The following is a 15,578-nucleotide window of genomic DNA, read 5'->3' as shown; positions in this document are numbered from 1 at the left end:
TTTGGCTGGGGTGTCTTTGTCTCTTCATGGAGGCCAGGTTCAGTATTTCCCAACAGTAAGGTATGATGCTGTGGACTCTCCTCATATTAAGAAGGAAATCTCTTTTGCCATTTCACTTGAATATTTATTCCAACAGACTATTCAAGCACAAACGATGGGAGAATCACCATTTGAAATATGATATATTCCATAAATGTTTGATACTTGATTGATACATTCTATAAAGGTAAAGATAAAGGGCTGTAAACAGCTTGTAATTACACATCACTAAAAATGTTAAAAGGTATTTATTGTGTTTGTTAAAAGGTGTTTGACAAAAATGAGTAAAAGTTGAGCAACATTTACGAATCCTTACTAATCACATGCTTCCCCAAAAATATATTTTAATTTTAATCTTTTTGTTCTAAAAATATTTGTTCTACCTTAATTATGGCAAACTTTGCCATGCTTTTTTTTTTTAAATATTTTTTATTTAGATTTTTTAAAAATGAACCAACATAGAAATAAAAGCAATAGAAGACAACATAAAGAGAGTACAATCTTATTCAGGATTATCTGCTCAGCAATGTCCATTTTCTAAGAATCTTTGTCTCAGGCTGAAACCTGTGAAACCTAAATCTGTTAGTAACAGAACCTCGTCATTTAGCATGAGTAGTACAAATAATGTATTGCAGTTATGTATAACAGTATACAACAACAAAAACAAAAGAAAACAAAAAGTAACTAGTGATGCCAATCACTCGGTTGGTAAAGAACTGAACTGTTATAAAAGGCTCTCAACAAATTAAACATCTATTCAGTAGTCCTATATTGTGTGTTAAGTGGGATGATTTAGTAGCTAAGGAGGGGTACAATCAATATATTTGACTGGCTTTGACCATAGCCTCATTCAGGGTTTATTGGAAAATATGCCTACTGGACTCCCAGTAGAATTTTATGTCCTGGAACAAATTCAGTTTGTTGTTTTTAAGGTACCCATACTCCTCAAGAACCATTATGTTTTCCATGAGTTGTAACCACATGGTTGTCGTTGGGGTTGATTGTGATTTACATAATGATGCAATGAGGGACTTTGCTGCATTCAGGGAAAATTGAATGAGCCTTGAGCGTAGTTTATATAATAGTTTTGGTAAAAGGTTCAATAAGGCCAGCGGGGGATCAAGGGTTATTTGAGTGTTTTAACCCAGAAAAATGTTAATAAGTTTAATTATGGACCAAAATGGTTGTAATCTAGCCTCACCATGCTTTTATGTTGATGCTAAGCATATAGGCTGCATCTTTTTTTTTTTTTTGAAGATGATCAGCAAATGTAGACTCAATCATGTTTAATTTTATTATTATTCTTTATTTATAAAGCACCAACAAATTGTCCATGGGTGCAAATAATAACAGAACAACAATGATGACAATATTTATAAGAGAAGACACAATTTATCAAACAAATACAGGAGGTGAGGACTGCAAAGGTGAGAAATAAGTTAGTACATAGTTAGATGAGGGCAATTATTAGGTAAGTGGAATTCATTTGTTACTGAGTTGGGTGATAGGCTTCCTTGAACAAAAATGTTGTTAAGGGAGAGTTTAAAGGAGGACAGATTAGGGGAAGTCTGACAGCACAGGGAAGAGCATTTCAGTGGTTTGGTGCCGCACAAGAGAAGTACTGAAGTCTAGCATGGGAAGAGGTGATAATAGAAGATGTGAGGAGCAGGTCATTGTTGGATCTTAGCGCCTTGAGACCCTTACGGGTGAATAGCCGTGCTTTACAAGAACCCAATACATAGATAGATAGGGGGCTGGCTGGAACATATTGGGGGCTTTGTAGGTCAGGGTGAGAATTTTGAATTTTATTCTGCTGTAAATGGAGAAACAGTGAAGGGATTCACAGAGAGGTACAGCAGATATAAAGCGGCAGGAAAGGTAGATTAGCAAGGCAGAGGCATTTTGGATGGAATGAAGGGGGGGGGGGGAGGCGGGAAAGAGAAGAGCCAGTTAGTAGGTTATTGAATTAGTCAAGACAGGAAATTATCAGGGAGTGGATTAGTTGCTTAGTGGTGTCAGTCCTCATAAACGGACGAATATTTGGAAATATTGCATAGGTGGTTGCGGCAAGGTAATGAAAGCAATTGGATGTGAGGGATGAAGGATAGATTGGAGTCAAGTGTAACTCTGATACAACAGACTTTGCGTGATGGTGATATAATGATGCCGCTGACAGTGACCGTTAGATGGAGCTCAGTCTTGGGCATGTTAATCTTTGGATAGTGAGAGACCATCCAGAAAGAAATGCCAGCTAATCTATCTAAATCAGTCCACATATGTTTCGAGCCTTACATGTCTAACCTGAGATGTACCATATTTAAGCTCTTGAGGATTTTACAGTACTTCAAGTTCCAAAGAACCATTTTTAATTGCCATTCTGTCCAAGAAATTGGTTGCTCTCAAGCAGTGCTGCTCTGTACTGTGGATTTGTAATGTTGCAGTACCAGCTGAGCTCAGGTTTGTTTGCTATTGTTCTGGCATTGGAAAGGACTTGCAAGTTAAATTTCTGTGCTGATTTGAAGCATTACCCTGTAACTGCAAGTTGGTATAAATAACTGTCAACTTTGACATAGATCAATTGTGCAGTCCCTTTGATCACATTCTGAAATAATATTTGGAAAATTGCAACACTCTTCTCTTTAAAAAAAAAACAAAAAAACTGTAGTTTTGATCATAAAATGGAATATTAATTATTTTTTCCCATTATTAATAGACTTTATTAAAAGTAGGATTTCTGACAGACGCATTTGATGGCTCATATCAATAGATTCTGCATATACAAGTGCTGGTGTATACTGTGTGATTACATATCCCAGTGCTGGTGTATACTGTGTGATTACATATCCCAGTGCTGGTGTATACTGTGTGATTACATATCCCAATGCTGATGTATACTGTGTGATTATATATCCCAGTGCTGGTGTATACTGTGTGATTACATATCCCAGTGCTGGTGTATACTGTGTGATTACATATCCCAGTGCTGGTGTATACTGTGTGATTACATATCCCAGTGCTGGTGTATACTGTGTGATTACATATCCCAGTGCTGGTGTATACTGTGTGATTACATATCTCAGTGCTGGTGTATACTGTGTGATTATATATTCCAGTGCTGGTGTATACTGTATGATTATATATTCCAGTGCTGGTGTATACTGTGTGATTACATATCCCAGTGCTGGTGTATACTGTGTGATTACATATCTCAGTGCTGGTGTATACTGTGTGATTACATATCCCAGTGCTGGTGTATACTGTGTGATTACATATCCCAATGCTGGTGTATTTGTGATTACATATCCCAGTGCTGGTGTATACTGTGTGATTATATATCCCAGTGCTGGTGTATACTGTGTGATTACATATCCCAGTGCTGGTGTATACTGTGTGATTATATATCCCATTGCAGGTGTATACTGTGTGATATCATATACCAGTGCTGGTGTATACTGTGTGATAACATATCCCAGTGCTGGTGTATACTGTGTGATTACATATCCCAGTGCTGGTGTATACTGTGTGATTACATATCCCAGTGCTGGTGTATACTGTGTGATTACATATCCCAGTGCTGGTGTATACTGTGTGATTACATATGCCAGTACTGGTGTATACTGTGTGATTACATATCCCAGTGCTGGTGTATACTGTGTGATTACATATCCCAGTGCTGGTGTATACTGTGTGATTACATATCCCAGTGCTGGTGTATACTGTGTGATTACATATCCCAGTGCTGGTGTATACTGTGTGATTACATATCCCAATGCTGGTGTATTTGTGATTATATATACCAGTGCTAGTGTATACTGTGTGATTACATATCTCACTGCTGGTGTATACTGTGTGATTACAGATCCCAGTGCTGGTGTATACTGTGTGATTATATATCCCATTGCAGGTGTATACTGTGTGATATCATATACCAGTGCTGGTGTATACTGTGTGATAACATATACCAGTGCTGTTGTATACTCTGTGATAACATATCCCAGTGCTGGTGTATACTGTGTGATAACATATCCTATTGCAGGTGTATACTGTGTGATAACATATCCCAGTGCTGGTGTTTACTGTGTGATTACATATCCCAGTGCTGGTGTATACAGTGTGATTGCATATCCCAGTGCTGATGTGAACTGTGTGATTGCATATCCCAGTGCTGGTGTATACTGTGTGATTACATATCTCAGTGCTGGTGTATACTGTGTGATTACATATCCCAGTGCTGGTGTATACTGTGTGATTACATATATCAGTGCTGGTGTATACTGTGTGATTACACATCTCAGTGCTGGTGTATACTCTGTGATAACATATCCCAGTGCTGGTGTATACAGTGTGATTGCATATCCCAGTGCTGATGTGAACTGTGTGATTGCATATCCCAGTGCTGGTGTATACTGTGTGATTACATATCTCAGTGCTGGTGTATACTGTGTGATTACATATCCCAGTGCTGGTGTATACTGTGTGATTACATATCCCAGTGCTGGTGTATACTGTGTGATTACATATCCCAGTGCTGGTGTATACTGTGTGATTACATATGACAATGCTGGTGTATACTGTATGATTATATATTCCAGTGCTGGTGTATACTGTGTGATTACATATCCCAGTGCTGGTGTATACTGTGTGATTACATATCCCAGTGCTGGTGTATACAGTGTGATTACATATCTCAGTGCTGGTGTATACTGTGTGAATGCATATCTCAGTGCTGGTGTATACTGTGTAATTACATATGCCAGTGCTGGTGTATACTGTGTGATTACATATCCCAGTGCTGGTGTATACAGTGTGATTACATATCTCAGTGCTGGTATATACTGTGTGATTGCATATCTCAGTGCTGGTGTATACTGTGTAATTACATATGCCAGTACTGGTGTATACTGTGTGATTACATATCCCAGTGCTGGTGTATACTGTGTGATTACATATCTCAGTGCTGTTGTATACTGTGTAATTACATATCCAAGTGGTGGTGTATACTGTGTGATTACATATCCCAGTGCTGGTGTATACTGTGTGATTACATATCCCAGTGCTGGTGTATACTGTGTGATTACATATCCCAGTGCTGGTGTATACTGTGTGATTGCATATCCCAGTGCTGGTGTATACTGTGTGATTACATATGCCAGTGCTGGTGTAAACTGTGTGATTACATATCCCAGTGCTGGTGTATACTGTGTGATTACATATCCCAGTGCTGGTATATACTGTGTGATTACATATCCCAGTGCTGGTCTATACTGTGTGATTACATATCCCAGTGCTGATGTATACTGTGTGATTACATATCCCAGTGCTGGTGTATACTGTGTGATTACATATCCCAGTACTGGTGTATACTGTGTGATTACATATCCCAGTGCTGGTGTATACTGTGTGATTACATATCCCAGTGCTGGTGTATACTGTGTGATTACATATCCCAGTGCTGGTGTATACTGTGTGATTACATATCCCAGTGCTGGTGTATACTGTGTGATTACATATCCCAGTGCTGGTGTATACTGTGTGATTACATATCCCAGTGCTGGTGTATACTGTGTGATTACATATCCCAGTGCTGGTGTATACTGTGTGATTACATATCCCAGTGCTGGTGTATACTGTGTGATTACATATCCCAGTGCTGGTGTATACTGTGTGATTACATATCCCAGTGCTGGTGTATACTGTGTGATTAAGTGAGGATTTAAAAGTAAAAAAGGTAGGAATATGAGGTCAAGTCAAGCGGGAACGCATGGGAGGAGCAGGAGCACAGTCTGGTTATAGGGATAGTGAGATTCTCTAGTAATGGGCAATAAAACTTCCTACAATACACAAAATGTAAGACTGTCAGTGGTGCTGCTGTTTGATCACCCCGCACTCTGTGTAACACATGGTGCTTGCATTTCTGTGTGGCTTGATTGGGGTTATTGCTCCCCTCAGCAGAAATAGGACTATTGCACCTTAAGTGGGCGAGACCCTGTGACAGAGGAGGAGTATCAGGCCCAAAGGCAACCATTCAACCCTTCATTGGATTTAATTTGCTTTTATTAACCAAAGCGTATAGATTATATACATATAAATACAGTGTGTGTATGGTTGTATAAAACAATATTAATAGTTTGGTGGTGAAAGTCTTGGTGAGTTCCCACACTTTTTTTTGTAGGACTTGACCACGTACAAGCTGGTCCCATCAGTACCCCATGAACCATTTATATTTAGCTTTGTGGTCAGTTTTCTGTATCCCCTGTTCAAGAATAAGTCCTGAAAAAAGCTTTTGTAAAACTTGTTTGATCAGTTTGAGAAAACATATCCTCTTTTCTTAACACCATGAATGTTCTGCTTTAATGCTGAGGAAATAACTCCTTTAAAACATTCAAAACAAATATAGATACAAAGAGGGATATTTATCAAGCCGTCAACCGCAAAAATGCCGGAATTCCGCAGCGTAATTGTTGCGAGCTTGATCCGACCTAGTTATCAAAGCCTACAGACTGACAAAAGTTGAAATTTGTGACGATCTGCCGGTCTCAATCCGACGCAGATTGATGCTTACGTCACTGCAGATGTTCCGAATACACATTCGGCTCTATTTGACACTTTTTCCAAGTTATCAAATTTCTAACAGGTACGCTCGCGGCTATTCCAGCCCAGGGTACCTGGTAATCCACCACCCTGGAGGCTGCGGATGCCATGGAAATCAATAGGAGTCTGAAAGCAGCGAAAGCTTATGTTCAATGCTGCCAGATATGCCATTGATTTATATGGTTGAAAACAAGTAACGTTTACACCTAACACGCTAACGTAAGCCCCGAGTCTAAACACCCCTAATCTGCCGCCCCTGACATTGCCGTCACCTACATGATGTTATTAACCCCTATCCCGCCGCTCCCAGACCCCGCCGCAACCAAAATAAAGTTATTAACCCCTATCCCGCTGCTCCCGGACCCTGCCGCCACTAAATAAATGTATTAACCCCAAAACCTCTGGCCTCCCACATCACTAATACTAACTAAACCTATTAACCCCTAAACCGCCAGCCCCGCACATCGCCATAAACTAAATTAAGCTATTAACCCCTAAACCTATTAACCCCTAAACCGCCAGCCCCGCACATCGCCATAAACTAAATTAAGCTATTAACCCCTAAACCTAAAAACCCTCTAACTTTAAATTAAAATTACAAAATCCCTATCTTAAAATAAATAAAACTTACCTGTATAATTAAACTATTCCAATCAGCCAATAGGATGAGAGCTCAATCTTATTGGCTGATTTGAACAGCCAATAGGATGAGAGCTGCTCAAATCCTATTGGCTGAATGGAACAACCAATAGGATTTTAGCAGCTCTAATCCTATTGGCTGATTGAAATATTTCAGCCAATAGGAATGCAAGGGACGCTATCTTGGATGACGTCACTTGCATTGGAGTTTTAGTTTACGGCGGTAACCGTATAAAGAGGAGCTCCGCGCTGGATGCTTTCAGGATGGACCCGTTCCGCGCCTGATGGATGAAGATAGAAGATGCCGTGTGGATGAAGACTTCTTGCCGCCTGGATGAGGACTTCGCCAGCTGGATGAAGATGGAAGAGGCCGCCCGGATGAAGACTTCTTGCAGGCTGGATGGATCCTTCAAGCGGGGCTTCAATAACTGTAACTGGATTGTCAGGGGTTAGTGTTAGGTTTATTTAAGGGTTTTTTGGGTGGGTTTTATTTTTAGATTAGGGTCTGGACAGGTAAAAGAGCTAAATGCCCTTTTAAGGGCAATGCCCTTACAAATGCCCCTTTCAGGGCAATGGGGAGCTTAGATTATTTTAGATAGGTTTTTTATTTGGGGGGGGTTGGTTGGTTGGGTGGTGGGTTTTACTGTTGTGGGGTGTTTGTATTTTATTTTACAGGTAAAAGAGCTGATTTCTTTGGGGCAATGCCCCACAAAAGGCCCTTTTGAGGGCCATTGGTAGTTTATTGTAGGCTAGGGGTGGGTTATTTTTTTGGGGGGGCTTTTTTATTTTGATAGGGCTATTAGATTAGGTGTAATTCTTTTTTTTTTTTTTTTATATTAAATAGTTTTTATTAAGTTTTTACAACAATAACATATAAAATTTATTCTTGCATCAGGAATAACAAATAACCATTGAATCCAGTGTTTACATATACATCTTAAGATGAAGACAAAGATAGACGTGCGCAGAATTTGAAAAACAACCATGGAAATCTAGACATCCGTGCACCAATCAACTATACTCATTACAATCGTTACATTTTTATGCATACTACAATGAAATGAAAAATGCTTTACCTTTGTTCCCATATGAATAATATATCAGCAATAAAGTCTTGTTTTCCCAAGAAAGTATAATGGATTTTTTCCAGGGCTAGGACATGAGTTACCTCCCTCTCCCACATCATGAAATCAGGTGTTTGACATTTTTTCCAGAATCTTGGTATCAGGCGTTTAGCGCAATTAAGCATGCACTGTAGAAGCTTTTTCCTATATATACATGGGATGCTTGGAGTGTTATTTAGTAATACCATGGCGGGGGATAGAGTGACTGAGAAGCCCAAGATAGTGGTTATACTTTTAGCTATGCATTCCCAGTAGTTTTGCAAGAGGGGACAGGACCACCAAATGTGGGATAGAGTGCCTCTACCTCCGCAACGCCTCCAACATAGGGGAGAGGAATTGGGAAATATGCTATGCAGACGATGTGGGGTCAAATACCACCTAGAGAGCAGTTTGTAATTCATTTCCACAATAGCTAGTGACAGTGATGACTTTTTAGTCTCAGAGAATATTCGGCTCCACTGAGTGTCTGTTATATTGATGTCCAACTCTTTTTCCCATTTGGCAATAAAAGATGGCCGTTTGGTGGGGAAAGAACCTCTAAGTAATCTGTAAATTATGGAGATATGAGATCTAGATATAGAGGGGGTACCACAAAGCGTCTCAAAGGGGGTGAGTGGTCTGGTGAGTGCAGATTTATGAGGGCTGGAAATGATGGCATGCCGCACCTGGAGATATGGGAACCAGAGGTGGAATGGGGGCCCCAGCAGTTGCGAGATCTCCGCCTGGGGACGAACTAGCCCTTTGCTTAAAATCATATGTACTGGGACATTAGAAGGGGAGTCAGCTATATGCGGAGTGGGTATGCTACCTGCCTGCAAAAGGACATTGTTATTTAAGAGGGGTGTAAGCGGGGATATTTGGCTTGATAGTCTTTTGTCAACAGTCAAAACTTTATCCCATGTCCGTAGCGTAGCAGCAACAAAGTAATTTGTGTATACCGTAGGGGGCCTACACTTGGGTGGAACCCAGCACAGGTCTCCAAGATTATGGTTACCTGCTAGGTGAGTTTCCAGCTGTACCCAAGGCTTATTGGGTTGAGCATGTTTCCATGCAGTGATGCGTGCGATGTGGGCTGCGCGGTAGTAGGCAAGCAGGTCTGGAGCCCCCAGACCGCAATCTTCTCTGCTTAGGTACAATGTGTGTTTGGAAACCCTAGTCCTCCGTCTTGCCCAGACAAAGGACTCAAACAATTTTTGCTGCCTTGTTAAATATCCAGAGGGCAGATCTAAAGGGAGGGTCTGAAACAGATATAGAAATTTAGGAAGGAGAGACATTTTTATTGCATTAATCCGACCTAACCAGGAGAGATGACCTTGTTTCTGCCATGCCTCAAGCATAATTCGGGATTGTTCCTGAAGTGGAATGTAATTAAGGTCAAATAAGTTTGTGTGTTGGGGGGTGATATCTAAACCTAAGTAGCGCAGTTTATTTGTGATCTGAAAAGAGGTGTGGGTGGAGATAAAGTGGAGATCTGCTTCCGTCAGGTTTAATGGAATCAGCATAGATTTCTCCATATTGATGGAGAAATTCGAGACTCTCCTATAATCCTCCAGTTCAGTGAGAAGGGCAGGTAGAGATGTAGTCGGGGAGCAGATAGTAAATATAATGTCGTCAGCATAGAGCAGACTCTTCTGATGGGACTCAGCAAAGGCGAATCCCTGAATTTGAGTGTTTTCTCTAATTCTTGTTGCAAAGGCCTCCACCGCCATAGCGAAGAGTAGGGGAGAGAGTGGGCATCCCTGACGTGTACCATTTTTAATAAGTATTTTTTGTGATAGCGTACTGTTAGTGTTGATTTTGGCTGATGGGTTATGATATAATGCTTGTATACGAGTTATTAAAGTATCAGAGAATCCATACTTTGACAGCGTGGCCCAGAGAAAATCCCAGTCCACCCTGTCAAAGGCCTTCTCAGCGTCTGTGGAGAGTAGGGCTAGAGGTGTTCTAAAAGAGTTGGCGGTGAATATGGTTTGCAAGACTCTGATGGTGTTATCCTTAGCCTCTCTCTCAGGGACAAAACCAACCTGGTCTGTGTGGATGAGGGTGGGGAGTATTTTATTTAATCTAGTTGCTAGGAGCTTTGCATACAGCTTGATATCGACATTTATCAGGGAAATTGGGCGATAGCTAGTGACTTGTTCTATATTTTTTCCTGGTTTGGGGAGTACTGATATTGTGGCCTCTAGGAGAGTTTCCGTAAAATTGCACCCTTCGTCTATAGAATTGTACATTTGCAACAAATGGGGGCTTAGTTGAGTTTTAAGCAGGTGATAGAATTTGGGGGAGAATCCATCTGGGCCGGGAGCTTTCCCCTGGGGGAGATTTTTTATGGCTATGAGCAGCTCCTGTAGGGAAAATTGGGAGTCCAAAGACCTGCCAACTTCCTCTGAAATAGTGGGCAAGTGCACTTGCGAGAGATACTCATGTATCCGGTGGAGTTTTGTATCTGTATTAGGGGTCGGGAGATTATATAGGGAAGAATAGTATTTTGCAAACTGGTTGGCAATATCTGTGCTAGCTGTGAAAGAAGCACCTGTGGCATCAGAGATTTTAGCAATGAATGATTTATATCTTTTCTTTTTAAGGGATCGGGCCAGGAGACGTCCAGCTTTATTGCTTTCAGTGAAAAACCTAGCTTTCTGTGTAAGGGCTCGCATATGTGCATTTTTAACTAAGTGTTGGTTAAGGGCCTCCCTAGCCTGATGTGATTGTGCTAGAAGCTGTGGGGACTGAGGGTTTCGTTTTAGCGCTAATTCGCATTTTTGAAAGTCTGCGGTAAGGGATAAGTATTGTGCCATTCTCTGCTTCCGCAGTCTGTGTGTATGACTCATGATCAGTCCTCTGATGAAACATTTATATGCTTCCCAGTTGTTAATGGCCGAGGTGGAGGAAGGGTCATTAAAGGAGAAAAACTCCTCAGTTTTTTCAATTATATCAGTGGTGGTTATCGGGTCAGAGAAAATGTGGTCGTTAAGTTTCCAATGTTGTTGGTGAATTGGTTTTGCCGTCCATCTAAATGTGGAGCTTACCATGCTATGGTCCGACCAGGTGGTGTGGTGTAATCTAGAGTCTATTAAAGTGGTCAAGGTACTTTGGTCGCAGAAGATATAATCTAACCGGGTATAGGAGCGTTGAGGGTTGGAAAAAAAAGTGTAGTCTCTTGTAGTGGGGTGAGTCATTCTCCAAGTGTCAATGAGAGGGATTGCACTAATTGCCTGCCAGTTAGCCTTTATTTGTCTATTACACAAATAGGAACTACCAGAAGATGTATCAAGTAGAGGACTGATGGGGTAGTTGAAGTCGCCCCCTAAAAATATTGGCCCCTTAGATATGTCAATTATGTGATTAGTAACTCTCCGAAAGAAGGAGGGAGAGGGTCGATTGGGGGCATATATGTTTGCAAAAGTTAGAGGTCTCCCATAATACAATCCCACTAAAATCAATACTCTACCCTCTTGATCTTGAAATTTTTGTAGCAGTTTAAAGGGTGTACCCTTTCGGAAGGAGATGCCCACCCCATTATGTCTAGAGGGGCCAGAACACAGGAAATGTTGGTCGTAATAAAACTGGGACAAAGTGGGTTCATTGGTCTTTTTAAAATGTGTTTCTTGGATCATTACCACATCCAAGTGTTTCTTGTAAAAATCATGAAAAGCTATGGAGCGCTTCTTTGGGGCCAAGAAGCCCTTAACATTTTGTGTGGCTAAAGTAAAGCGACTGACTGTTACAGGGGATTCCATAGATATCTAGATAGTATGATGGTATAACCTAAATGTAACTGGTATGTTAAATATGGATTTCAATTATTATGAGTAGACAAAAAGAGCTGTTCTGTACACGACTATAGTACTGAAAAAACTGGATAAACAATAACTAAGATAAATAAAAACAAAATTTGAATAACCTAGGGAAGCAAAGGTGGCGAGGGAGGGAAAGGGAGTGGGTCCTGGGGGGGAGTAAGAATGAAAAACAGGAAAGAAAGGAGAATGCCTGGTAACGTTACAGTCAGCCAAGTATTTCCAAAGAGGGAGAGGGAAGTGAAAAAAAAGAGACAGTAGGGGAAAGATCAGCCCGACGGAGCTCATTCCATCAGGTAATATGAACATTAGTATTTTACTTACTTAAACCTGTCTAGCATGAGAATACGCAACTGTGCAACAATTTTCATACCTAAAAACGAGAGTCAGGTTAGGTGCAAACTTGAACAACAAGCACAACAAAAAACATATTAAAAACAATTTCGGGTTGGTGTAAAGTAACAATAGCAAGAACCAGTAGTGTCCCGGATCAGCTGTCCTCACGTAATAATGTACAAAGCTGAAGCTGCATGGGGAAAAACTCTTAAGAAGGGGGGAGAGTCATAGGGGTTTGTCCCGAACAACATTACACATAAACTTTGATATTAACAGGGCCATATGTTCGAAGGGAGGACAGAACGCCCCAGAATTACAGAGTCATTATCTAAGGATAACTTAGCCCAACACGCTAAGCGTGACCGGACACTTTGTACTTACAGTTCCAAAAGGTATGGAAAGCACCCAGAGGCATCAGGTGGTGTCCATTGCATTTGGTGGCTGCCCACATTTTTTCTTCATGTTTTGTTTGCTAATTACCTCTGACCAAGCCCTTCTCTGGGGCTTAGGAGGTGTAGATGTTGCCTTCGACTGTGGTATGTCAGCTGAGTCTGGTGTGGGAATGTCCAATCGCTTGCAGAATTCGGTGGCTTTAGCTGGACTTGTGCATTCATGGCGTTTCCCATTCTTAACAATCAGCAGCGAGACGGGGAAGCCCCACCTGTAGGGGATCTGTAGAGAACGAAGATGTGCGGTAAGGAATGAGAAATCCCTTCTTAGTTGGAGTGTCCGTACTGACAGATCCTGATAGATTTGAATTTTTGCTCCCAGGAACGTGAAAGAGGGGCATGCTCTCGCCAGCTGAAAAATCTTCTCTCTGTCTTTATATTTTTGGAAACAAATGATGATGTCTCTGGGAGGCTGATTGTCAGTGGGTTTAGGGCGCAATGCCCGATGTGCTCTCTCAAGTGGGATTTCTTCAATTACTCGCTGGTTAGCAATCGCCAAAGATTGGAATAAATTCTGCAGCTGGTCTGGGATGTCTTCCCCCCCAACAGTCTCCGGGAGCCCACGGATCCTTAAGTTGTTTCTTCGTGTCCGATTTTCGATATCATCTAACTTGTTCTCTAATTCAGTAATCTGTTGATGTTGTTTGTCTATAGAGTGAGACATATCATTCATTTCTTTGACCAATTCCTCTCTATCATCCTCCAAAGTCTCAACTCGGAAGCCCAACTCATTTATATCTCTTTTTAAATCAGCACATTCTGATTTGATGCACAGTTTAACCTGGTTTATTAAAGTTTCCATGTCTGAGTGTCACTGGACCATCTGCGGCTTGTTGAGAGCTTCTTGGCGGTGTAGATGGATTTAATGGAGTATCAGGAATGTCAGAAAGGGACTCATCATCGCTGCATATCTGAGGGGCATTCATCTTTTTTTTCTTGTCTGCATTTTTAAAGAATGTGCTTACTGTGCTGGAGGCATTATTAGATTTTAAGTTCTTGTCTGTCCTTACATTCTTTTTCTGCACCATACTTATAACCAGATGGTCCCGTATGCATTAACCAGGGAACAACAGAGACTCTCTCTATAACTCAGTGAGGATATGTTTGTTTTAATTATAAAGTCTGTATGGTGACTCCTGCAGTGCTGTTAAAACTGTGCTCTTTATTAATTTGTGCAAGGGTGGAGTGCCGTTATTTATGATGCCCAGAGCAAGGCTGTAGTTGGAGCACTAGGCCCTAGAGAGTCAAAGCAGGGCAGTGTGTATAGCTGGCCACGAGGTACTTGCCCCAGATAATAGTGCTCAGGGTTATGCTGTTTTGCTGGTTAGATATGGAGCATTATCATATGTGTATAACTTATAATGCCGCCAGAGAAAGTAAAAAGAAGGAAAGGGCCTTTTAAAGCCTTATGTTATGGATGTGTAAAGGCATTTATATCAGGCTCCCCGCCACTAGTACATGGTGTGAACTTTTCCCAATCAGGATATAATAAGGCATATATAGCAGATAAGAAGTGCTATAGCTGCTACACTTTTTGGGTGCTGTCTTTTGTCACTGGGCTGCGATGCTTAGTTTCAGGGCTGTAGCGTGTGCTAACATTCTCACCTCTGTCATGGCGGCCATCTGGTGTGCTGGGACGAGAAAGCGTTGCACGGAGCTGATGAAAAGCTGAGCCGCGTGAAACAGCCAAGTCCGGCTTGCAGCAATATGGTCCGCTGTGCCTGTTAAAGCTGTGGCCTGGGAGCGCTCCCAACACTGAATTCACCACATCGGTGCTTGAGGCAGGCTTCTGGCGCGCCAAGTGTCCGAGGTGCCGATAGGGACCCAGAAGATCGGTCAAACTCCCCCAGGCTGAGCAGTGTCTGTTCCCCAATCAGTTCGCACCGTTATCCTACGATTAGACAGGGCTATAGTGGCCTGAGGAAGAGCTCCGTCCCTGCTGATACTAGAGCTCTAGGGAAATGCGGCCATCTCAGACGCCCGCAAGCTCCGCCCCCCCAGGTGTAATTCTTTTTTATTTTTGATAATGTGGTTTGTTTGTTTTCGTAATTTAGCGTTTATTTTTTGTGTGAAAATTTGTAATAAGGTTTAATAGTAGATTTAAATAATTTGAGTAGGGTTAGGTTTTTTTAATATGTAATTTAGTTTATTTAATTGCTAGTTTAATTTTATTGTAGTATAATAGTTAGGGTAGGTTAATTAATAGTTTAAAATAGTTTATTCTAATTCTACAGGTAAGTTTTAATTTATTTTAAGACAAAAATATTGTAATTTTAATTTAAAGTTAGTGGGTTGTTCGGTTTAGGGGTTAATAGCTTAATTTAATTTATGGCGATGTGGGGGGGCTGGCGGTTTAGGGTTTAATAGGTTTAGTTAGTATTAGTGATGTGGGAGGCTAGAGGTTTAGGGGTTAATACGTTTATTTAGTGGTGGCGGGGTCCGGGAGCGGGAGATAGTGGTTAATAACTTAATTTAGGTTGCGGTTGGGTCCGGGAGTGGTGGGATAGGGGTTAATAACTTTATTTAGGTTGCGGCGGTGTCGGGGAACAGCGGGATAGGGGTTAATAACTTTATTTAGGTTGCGGCGGGGTCCGGAGCGGGGG

The sequence above is a fragment of the Bombina bombina genome, chromosome 6, assembly GCF_027579735.1.
Source record: "Bombina bombina isolate aBomBom1 chromosome 6, aBomBom1.pri, whole genome shotgun sequence".
NCBI classification, from domain to species: Eukaryota; Metazoa; Chordata; class Amphibia; order Anura; family Bombinatoridae; genus Bombina; species Bombina bombina.
The sequence above is the reverse complement of the archived record's forward strand: the minus strand, read 5'-3'. Positions refer to the sequence as shown.